The sequence below is a fragment of the Carlito syrichta genome, unplaced genomic scaffold (assembly GCF_000164805.1).
Source record: "Carlito syrichta isolate Samal-C Ts95f unplaced genomic scaffold, Tarsius_syrichta-2.0.1 Scaffold301923, whole genome shotgun sequence".
In the NCBI taxonomy this organism is placed as follows: Eukaryota; Metazoa; Chordata; class Mammalia; order Primates; family Tarsiidae; genus Carlito; species Carlito syrichta.
In genome coordinates this window covers 29,247-38,837 of record NW_007246019.1, presented here as the reverse complement: position 1 = coordinate 38,837, position 9,591 = coordinate 29,247, and the positions used below count along the sequence as shown (strand labels likewise).

At 37.0% G+C, this 9,591-nt stretch overlaps 1 pseudogene; it reads left to right on the top strand.

Moving 5' to 3' along the window:
- LOC103257979 lies at positions 1–541 on the top strand (annotated as a pseudogene).
- Positions 542–9,591: the final 9,050 nt, after the last annotated feature.

Genomic DNA, 9,591 nt, shown 5'->3' with positions numbered 1-9,591 from the left:
ATGACTGCAGAACTTCTGGAGGGTCATCTCCAGCAGAAAACTAATACCTCTAACAAGAAGTCTCAGCCGATTGAGGACTACTGGAAAGTGGAGTCTGAGCCGAGACCCATCTGCACCACTCTCTTGGAATTGATGGATAAGTATTTAATAATCAATGCAATTAATCCGGAGAGCAATGTCTTCTATCTGAAAATAAAGGAAGATTACTTCCAGTACCTTGATGAAGTTGCATGTGATAATGATGAAAAATAAATGTTAGATAATACCCAAGGAACTTACCAAGAGGCATTTGATATAAACAGTGAAGACATGCAAACTCTACCCCCTGTCCTTCTGGGACTGGCTCTTAACTTTTCTGTATTTTACTATGAGATCCTTAATAACCAAGAACATGCTTGTCTGCTGGCTAAAGTGGCTTTAGATGAGGCCTTGGCAGAACTCGGTACACTGAATGGACTCCTACAAAGACAGCAGCACACTTATTATGCAGTTGCTTAGACATGACCTGAAGGTATGGACATCAGACTATGCAGGAGAATGATGCAAAAGAAGGGGTGCAAAACTAAGTGCCTACAGAGTGCCATCCTCCTTCCCTTCAAAAAACCTTTTTACACTTTTTACATTCTTTACAACACTTGTATTTCCTATAGCAAAAAAAAAAAAAAAAAATTACATGCATGAAGTCAACTGTCTATAGTCTTATCACACTGCAGCTTTGGGAAAACTCCATTCCTTGATTTGTGTTCATCTTGGCCTTCCTGATGTGAAGTAACTATTGCAGAAAAATATTAATAATAGCTTCATTTCATATAAACATAAGCAACTTCCAAACACTTGCATAGAAGACTAAAAAATGTATAAGGTTTTTAAATAATCTAAAACAGTTATGTAAGTGACTGTGTTTTATAATATTCTGAAGATATGAAAAAGCAGTTAATAACAATTTAAATAGTAGATTATTTTACATCACTTCTTAATTTCTTAATTCTTTATTTTTGTATTTTTTGGTGAGAAAGTAGGATTTATTAAGAAGACAGAAAAACTCCCACAGAGGGAGAAGACCTGAACGAGGTTACTCCACTTCTTAATTGCTACTTTCCCTTACTTGCCCTTGGTGGTTTCCTTTCAGTAACTTTTCCAAGTTCTTAATGTATTCCCTTGTAGTAGGAATTCAAATGTATTAGATGAAGTGGAAAAGAACTTGGTTTTTTGGATAAGATGTCACAAATTGAAATGCCTCTTATTTCACATATTATGGAAGTCATGTACATCTGTGAAAACAGGAGTTTAATTATTCACTCTTCATTCGCTGCTGTTTAAGTTGACAATTATATCTCCTAAAATATTTAAATCAATAAATGCATAGAAAACTGTTAGAATAAATGAAAGCAATAAAATAATATAATCAGGTTTTTCTTTTCTTCATAAGTAATACCCTAATCACTATTGGAGCTACAAAACTCTTTACCAAGGACAAATGTAAAAGCAATATTTTTAAATAGACCAAAAGAGAGATAAAGCTGGTTTTATTGGTGGTTAGTGTTAAAGATAGTGAGGAGTAGACAGATATTTTTAATGCATTTGAAGCTAGAATATACTGCTGTATTAGCTGTGAGTAATAGAAATAGAAAAAAGATAGAGTATCTTTTTCTATATTTTTTTCCTGGGTGAGTGTGAAGGAAATTTAAAAAACCATTTAAAAATAACTGCATGGGATAAGCCATGCTGCATAATTAACAAGTAAATACCCAGTGCTTGTTTCTACCTCCTATTTGAGTTCTATTTTTTTCTTCATAATTCTTTGAATGTGTTTGATATTGATTATAACTCAGTTTGCTTTCAAATTCAGAAAGGTTATTTTTCAAGGAATAATAAAGTGCAAAAGTGTCAAGAGATTTTTGATGCAAATTTTCTTATATTACCACATTTACTCCATTGGGGAGAAGCCCAACATAATCAAGCTTTATAAAATAATACATAATTTCTATCAAATAAAATATATAGAAAATTTTCACTTTGCTCAGAAGCAGAATGATTGACTATAATTTTCTTTTACTCATAATTAGACAATCAATTCATTCATTATAAAGAGCTTTGAAAATAAATAGTGCTTTAGAAAAAATAGATTTCTGGTGAATATGTAGATGACAATGTTTCAATAGAGAATTTCTCAAACTTTAACCCAGTCAAGGCTTCATACACGGATGCTTTTGTCATTGCATTATAAATAACAGTTTACAAATATAATGCAAATATTAATATATGTTTTTATAAAGCTATATCTATTCATATGTGTATATGGCCATGTTGTACAGAATATAAAGCCAAAATTTTCTAAGCATGAAAAAAAAAAATAGAATTATCTTTTTCTCATTTTTGAAGCCTAAGGTTGGAACTTTTGGCAAATATCCAAAGTCCCAGCAATCTCTTAATGTTTCTTGTGATTAAAACAAAGAAGACTAAAAAAAAAAAAAAAAAAAACTACGAAGGTACTGACTTAAATCAACGGCAGATTTCATAAAATATAGCCTAACAAAAATCTAAGCCAGGCTCAGAGGCTCAGCTTGTAATCCCGCGCCTTTGGAAGGCTGAGGTGAGTGGATTGCCTGAGCCCTCGGGTTCGAGATCCACCTGGGCAGCGAGACCTCATCTCTACAATAAATCAAAAAATCAGCCGGGCGTGGTAGCTCATGCCTGTAATTCCGTCTACTTGGAAGGCTGAGGCGGAAGGATCGTTGGAGCCCAGCAGGCCAGGCCGCAGTGGCCGGGAGTGGCCACTGCACTCCAGTCTGGGCGACAGAGTGAGACTCCAACTCAAAAAATCAACAACAACAAAAAAAAATCTATGCATCCCTGGTATCTATGAAGTAAACAAAGAAAATGAAAATCCATATCCTAAAAGCGATGTTAACTATATTCATTTATTTATGTATTTATTTCAGAAATAAATGCCTTTTATCTTGATTTAATACACTTTTATTATGTCAAAATACCATTGGCTTTTATAATGAAAGAACTATGTAGTTCTTTTTAAAAATATATTGTATTTGTTTAGAATAGAATTTTTGGTACAAGTGAGGATTTACTACACAAGCAGGCTTCATGCAGGTGAAATGCAGGCTTCTAGGTGGCCCTCACTCTCCCCAGAGTGGGCGAGTTATCTTTGTGTTGTTACAGCCTCCCCCCCCCCATCCTTCTACTTCCCTTCCTCCCTCAGCAGTGCTCAGCAACTGGTAATTCCCCCCTTGTGCTAAAGTGACTAGTGTACCCACTTATTAGTGAGAACATGTGGTATTCAGTTCTCTGTTTCTTTGATAATTCACTTAGTATGACAATCTCTAACTGCATCTAAGTTGCTGCAAAAAAAGCCATGATTTTGTTCTTTTTCATGGTTGTGCAACACTCCATCATGTATATGTACCACATTTCCTTTATCCAGTACACTTTTGATGGATAGCAAGACTGGTTCCATGTTTTGATATTGGTAATAGTGTGGCAATAAATATACATGTGCAGGTGTCTTTTTGCAGAGTTATTTATATTCATCTGGGTATATTCCCAAGAAAGAGACTGTGGATCATATGGAAGATTCATTTTTTGTTCTTCTAGAAGTCACCACACTTCTTTTCATAAAGGCTGAACTAGCTTACATTTCTACCCACAGTGTACAAGTTCTCCCATTTCGCCACACCTGTGCCAGTGTCTCTTGTTTTTTTGACTTACTAATGATAGCCATCCTTACTGGAGTTAGGTGGTATCTCATTGTAGTTTTCATTTGCATTTTTCTGATGATTAGTGTGACTGAGCATTTTGAATGTATCTGTTTGCTGCTTGTATATTTTGATAAGTGTCTGTTCATGTCCTTTGCCCACTTTTTAATAGAATTGTTAGTTTTTCCCCATTCACCTCACTTGAGTTCCTTGTAGATCCTGGATGTCAGGACTTTGTCAAATGTATAATTTGCTTCCCCCCGCCCCATTCTGTGGGTTGTCTCTTTACTCTCTTGATGGTTTATTTTGCTGTTCAAAAGCTTTTAAGTTTGATGAGGTCCAACCTAGCTATATTAGCTTTTGCAGCCTTCACTTTGGGGACTTGGTCATGAATTCATTGCTTTCTCTGATCCAACAACACATTTAAAGAATCATCCATCATGACCAGATGGGCCTCATTCCTGGGATGTAGGGATGCTTTAACATTCACAAGGGGAGAAAAAAGATGGCAGTGGAACCAGTAAGACTGTGTGAGCCCCTGTGTGAGAGTGTATGGATGGATTTGCATGTGTGTCTGTTTGCAACTAGACATGTAAGTAGCTGACTGAGTGGGGACTCAGGAGCAAGCAGCCATCGATCTCCTGTTGAAGTGGCTGGTGCTGGCAACTGCTCTGCTTGGACAGTAGTGCCTCCCAGGATGAAGAAACCAAGCACCATTTTCCAAAATCAACAATTGTTTTCCCAGGGAGAGTCTCCTGGGAGAGATGGCTGTTGCCAGACTGCCCAAATACTGCAGCAGCAGGTCAGACATTGGCAGTGAGGGCTGTGGAGGAAGTTTAGTGAAGGAGCTAAAGACAGAGCCCCACTGGAGAAAGCAAAGCAGGCACTCTGCCACCATCTTGAAAACTGGGCAGGTTGCTCATCATGGAACCACTGACCCACTTTCTGTGACTGGCAGGTTAACTACTTAGGGGTTGATCATGACTCAGAGGGAATATCCTGAAAGTACAAACTTCAGAGGGACAGAATGAGTGAAGAGTCTCAGGCACCCCACCCCCTATTCTGATCCAGTTGTGGGACAAAGGGTGCAACCAGGAAAGGACAAGAAAGATACCGCAAAAGATCAACAGTGAGTCCTGGGTGACTCAACCCTTTCCTCCCCTCTCTGAATGTCAGACTCACACAGCTGGGGCCCAACTGAGAGGATCAAATCCAGATAGAGCCTGAATGGCAGCAGCACTGAGATAATTCTACTCTAAGGTGAGATTGACTGAGGTGCCCACCACCAACAATTAGGGAAAAGAAGACAACCCCACACCTCCCACCAGAAGGGATCCCCATGATCTTGCAAGACTAGGAGGGAAAGACCAATGTCCTACCCACCCTTCCTCCCAGGCAGCTCACTAGGGAGATTGGGAATGAGCCTGCAGTACCACAGGAGAAAGCGGTTGGGTTTACCTATGAGTAGCTGAGAGGAATAATTACAGAGCCTGCCACAAGTGGGCAGTTAGTGCCCAGTAATTCTTTTTTTTTTTTTTTTTTGAGTTGGAGTCTCACTGTGTCGCCCAGACTGGAGTGCAGTGGCCGCTCCCGGCCACCGCAACCTACACCTGCTGGGCTTCGACTATCCTTCCGCCTTAGCCTTCTGAGTAACCGGAATTACAGGCATGCACTACCACGCCCGGCTGTTTTTTTGTGGTTTTTTGATTTATTGTAGAGATGAGGTCTCGCTGCCCAGGCGGGTCTCGAACCCGTGGGCTCAGGCAATCCACTCACCTCAGCCTTCCAAAGGCGCGGGATTACAGGCTGAGCCACTGAACCCGGCCCAGTAATTCTTTTTAAATTATTTTTTCTTTTTTGTTCTTTTGTTTTGGTTTAGTGTGTGTGAGGGTTTGATTTGCATTCCCCCCCCTTTTTTTGTTTTGTTTTGTTCCTCTTTTGTTTTGGTATAGTGTATGTGAATGTATATGAGGGTATGATTTGCAACCTTTCCCTTGTTTTCTTCTTCCTCTTTTGTTTTTTGGTGTGTGTGTGTGTGTGTATGTGTGTTGGTTTTCCTGGTTTGGGGGTTTGGGATTTTATTTTCTGTGTGTGTTTTGTTTTTTGTCGGTTTTAGTTGGTTTGTTTTTGGGGTTTTTTTTTTTTTTTTTTGGTCCTTTTTGGAATTTGGCTCCTATTTTTGCTTTTGTTTTTCTGTGATTTATTTTATTTTTTATTTCTGCTCCTTCTATTTCATTCTCTTTTTTCTCTTTTATTATTAATGTTACTTTATAATGGACTCAGGTTGTACACACATATATCTATTGCATCATCATATACAATGGTGGTGGAGAACACATACCCCAATCAATGAGCACTGTAACTTGCAAGTAGTTTCTGAATCCTAACTCCCCACCATTCACCTTATTCAACTTCCAAAACTACGGGAAACAGCAAAGCTTCCAGCCCCCTGCCCTGTTTAAAAACAAAAAATTCAGAGGCTCTGATCAAGGCAGAATAGAGGGGTAAGCAAACAACAGAAATGAAAACCCACCCACTACCATTGAATTATGGAATGAAAGAGGAAAGAAAGAGATCTGTCACAAAAAAGGAAAAATCAACAGATGACCATATATAATTCCCAGTGTACCAAAGAGGCAACAACCAAAGACCTCAGAGACCAAATAATGGAAATCACCAATGATTGGCACCAGGATACAATAGGGATTAGAGAATGAATGGAAAGAGTGAATAAGACTCAAGAAAGACCAGATGCAACACTTAACATGTAACAAAGATTTTGGTCATAAAAAACTTCAACCAGGAAATACAGGATGATAATCATGGAAAATAAATCAATCAAGCAGAAGAAAATCTAAGAGTTTGAAAACCAAGTCATTAAATTAACATGATCTGTTAAAAACACAGAAAAAAAAACTGAGAAAAAAGAAACAAAGCCTTCAAGAGATGTGTGATTATATCAAGAGGCTAAACTTATACCTGATCACTATCCCTCAGAAGAAGAAAGGGAAATGGAAAACACCTTGGAACATATATTCCAGGAAGATATCAAAGAAATCTTTTCCCATCTCACCAAAGATGGGATCATCCAAACACAAGAGATTTAGAGAACCCCCACAAGACATCAAATGAGAAGCTCAATCTCTAGACATATAGTAATTTGCCTACACAAAGTAGGCATAAAAAAAAAATTCTAAAGCAGGAAGAGAGAAAGGTTAGACTACCTACTGGGAAGACTAATGAGAATAGCAGCAGACATTAACAGAAATAATATAGGCTAGAAGAGATTGAAGCCCAATTTTTTAAGTCCTCATATATAAACAATTTCAACTAAGAATTTTCTACCCAGCCAAATTCAGCTTCATCAGTGATAAAGAATTAAAATCCTTCCCAGACATCCAATCCCTATAATATTATGCTACTTCCAGCTCTACAGTACATGCTCAAGAAGATATTAAGCACAAAAGAAAAAAGAGATCATGTGTTTCCCAAGAATGCAGGAAAACACAGAATCAACACAACACACCCTGTGCTGCAAAACTGAAAATAAACACATTTATCAATACAGAAGTTAAAAGAAAGCAAAACTGCCTTATAAGAGCCTCATGACAGGGGCAAACTCTCACATTTCAATAAAATGCTTGAACACCAATGGATTAAACGCACCACTGAAATGACACAGGATGGCAAAAAAAATTTTAAAAAAAGAAAACAAGACCCAACAATATGCTGCCTCCAAGAAACACATCTTACTACAAAGGACACCTACAGACTCAAAGTTAAAAGATGGAAAACAAAATTTCAGGTGAATGGAAAACAAAAGGAGGCAGAAGTTGTGATTTTAATATCAGCCAAAACAACATTTAAGCAATCAAAAATTTAAAAAGACTTGGAAGGACATTACATAATGATAGAAGATTCAATCCATCAAGAAATATCCTAAAGATATATGCACCCAACACAGGAGCACATAGATTTATAAAGCCACTGCTAATAAAACTAAAAAAGAATATTGAATCTAACACTATCATAACAGGGGACTTAAATACTCCACTAACAACCATAGATACACCATCAAAGCAAAAAACCAATAAGGAGATTCTGAACTTTAACTTGACACTTGATCAAATGAACTCAATAGATACCTACAAAACTCTCCACCCAACAACTAGAGAATATAAATTCTACTCACCACCACATGGAACATACTTGAAGATTGACCACATCTGTGGCCATAAATCAAGCATAAACAAATTTCATAAGATCAAAATGCTACCATGCACCATCTCAGATCACAGTGGAATAAAAATAAATGTCACCAAAACAAAATCCCCCCAAAACACACAAAGACATGGACACTATACTGCATAATGCTGAACAACTCCTGGGTCAACACAGAAATCAAGACAGAAATTAAAAGATTCCTGGAAACAAATGAAAATAAAGAAACATCCTACCAAAACCTCTGAAATGCCATGAAATCAGTACTAAAATGAAAATTTACATCTCTATAAACACATATCAATAAAATACAAAGGTAACAGTCAATAGCTAACAAATCACCTACGGGATGAGAAGGACAAGGATGCCAAAACCCTAACTTCAGCAGAAGAAGGCAGATCACCAAAGTAAAATCTCAAATATGGGACATAGAAGACAAAAGTATCAGGGAAAAAAAATCAATGAAAAAAATGAATTATTTGAAGGGATTTAATAAGATTGACAGAACCCCTAGTCAGACTGACTAAGAAAAAGAGACAAAAATTTCAAATAAGCACAATCAGAAATGCAAAAGATCAAGTCACAACCAAATGTAAAGAAATATAAAAGACTAGCAGAGATTATTGTGTACATCTATATAGAAACAAATTCAAAAACCTCAATGAAATGGACAACTTTCTCATATCACACAAACTCCCAAGGTTGAAACAAGAAGAAATTGAGACCCTAAATAGACCAACAATAATTCAGGAAATTGACTTTATCATAAGAAAACTACCTACCAAAAAAAAAATAAAAATAAATCCTGGACTAGATGGCTTTCCAGTGGAATTCTACACAACATACAAGAAGGATCTGGTATCAATCCTGTTGAAAGTATTCCAGGCAATTGAGAAAGATGGAACTCACCCCACATCATTTTTTTGGAAACTGACATCACACTAATATCAAAACCAGGCAAAGACCCAACAAAGAAAGTGAACTATAAACCAATATTACAGATGAGCATAGATACAAAAATTCACAAGACTCTAGCATATCAGATCCAATAACACATCTAAAAAATTATGCACCATGACCAAGTAAGTTTCATCCCTGGGATGCAGGGCTGGTTTAACAATCACTGGGCCATAAGTGTAATTAAATACATCAACAAATATAAAACAAGAAACACATGATTATGTCATTAGGTGCAGAAAAGACTTTTGACAAAATCCAGCATCCGTACTTGATTTTTAAAAAAAATCCTTGAACACCTAGGTATAGAGGGAACATATCTCAAAATAGTAAGAATCATCCATGATAAACCCAAACCCAAAATATTACTAAATTACATAAATCAGAAACATTTCCCCTAAAAATAGGAACAAGACATGACTGACCATGGTCACCTCTCCTGTTCAACACAGAGTTGGAAGTTCTTGTTAGAGTAATGAGACATGAGAATATCAGCGGTATTCAAATAGTAAAAGAGGAAGTTAAACTAGCCCTCTTTGGGGATGTTATGATCCTACACCTGAAAAACCCAAGTAAATTTGTCAAAAACCTCCTTGCACTGATAAATGACTTTGGAAAAGTTGCAGCATATAAAATAAATGTGCAAAATACAGTTACATTTTTATACACCAACGGCAAACAGGCAGAGACACAAATAAAACAT